Genomic DNA, 1,339 nt, shown 5'->3' on the forward strand with positions numbered 1-1,339 from the left:
GAAAGGTTTTTTTCTGTTTTTCAAAAATAGTAGATGTGCTCTCTCTTTTACCCATAAACTCCATTACACCCGCAGAACAAAGTGAGCTTAATGTTTTACTTAATTCAACACTACCGGTTTTTAAAGAAACACCTTAGAAACAAATCAGTATGCTTTAACCCAACTGCATTCAAATTAAAGGGATTTTAATCTTCTTCTATAGGCCTCAGCCAAAATCCAAATTGTTGAACAATCCTCAGAGAAGTTGGAATGCAGAATGTTGAGGTTAAGTTAGATATCATCAATGTCTTCATCATCGTCACCAATGTCATCAAACTGGATTTCATCATCATCTCCAGGACCAAATGTATCAGTTTCATTGATTTTAGCATGCTCCGGAAGCTCGCCATATGCCTTCAGACTTCTCGCTTCATCAGCATTGTATTTTAAAATTACATCAGCTTTATTATCCTGGTAATCTCGTAGACCAACTAATATTATGTCTGAGGTATTTATCCAAACCTTTTTCCTCAATTTCCCCCTGATGTGACACAATCTCTTTACACCATCAAAACACATTGCTTCTAAGCACCCGTTTCCCAACATTTTGATTACCTGAGCATATTCTTGCCCATCTTCTTTGAACACCAATTCTCTTTTTCGGATTCATTTTCGTTCTTACCCCTACGTCTATTTTTACCTCCTTTACCTTTATTCTTAGGCATGGCGGGAGCAGAGGCCTCGCGGCGACTCGGACTCTTACTCGGGCGGCGGTGGTGGCGATTCCTCCAAGGGGGGCGAGGGGTAACGCGTGGAGCCCCGCGGTACCAAGCGGGCGCGAGAGGCCGGTCGCGTGCGCCGGAGAGTCCCGAGACCGAGCTCTTCCAAGACCTGCTTTACACACGCACGGCCGGCAGCAAATGGCCCACATGGGACATTTTCAAAGATAGACCACATATATTGGATCACAGGCAAAGTCTCTCCAAATTCAAGAAGATTGAAATAATATCAAACATCTTCTCAGACCAAATGGCATAATATTAGAAAGAAACTATAATAAAAACAATCAAAAAAATTCAAACACTTGGAAGCTGAGTAGCATGCTATTAATCAATGATTGAGTTACCAAAGAGATCAAAGAAGAAATTACAAACATCCTGGAAATGAATGACAAATAAAAATTGGCTTTGTTGGTCTTTTATATTTTTGGGGGGGTCTCTATGTCATTTATATCTGCTCTGATCTTTATAATATCCTTCCTTCTGCTTACACTGGGCTTTTCCTGTTGCTCTCTTTCTAACTCTTCGAGTTGTAGGGTTAATTTATTACCATTTTTTTCTTGTTTTTTGAGGTAGGCCTG

At 40.4% G+C, this 1,339-nt stretch overlaps 1 pseudogene; it reads right to left on the bottom strand.

Moving 5' to 3' along the window:
- Nucleotides 1–6: 6 nt before the first annotated feature.
- On the bottom strand, nt 7–898 carry LOC102753696 (annotated as a pseudogene).
- Nucleotides 899–1,339: the final 441 nt, after the last annotated feature.

Source organism: Myotis davidii, unplaced genomic scaffold (assembly GCF_000327345.1).
Source record: "Myotis davidii unplaced genomic scaffold, ASM32734v1 scaffold1304, whole genome shotgun sequence".
Lineage (NCBI taxonomy): Eukaryota > Metazoa > Chordata > Mammalia > Chiroptera > Vespertilionidae > Myotis > Myotis davidii.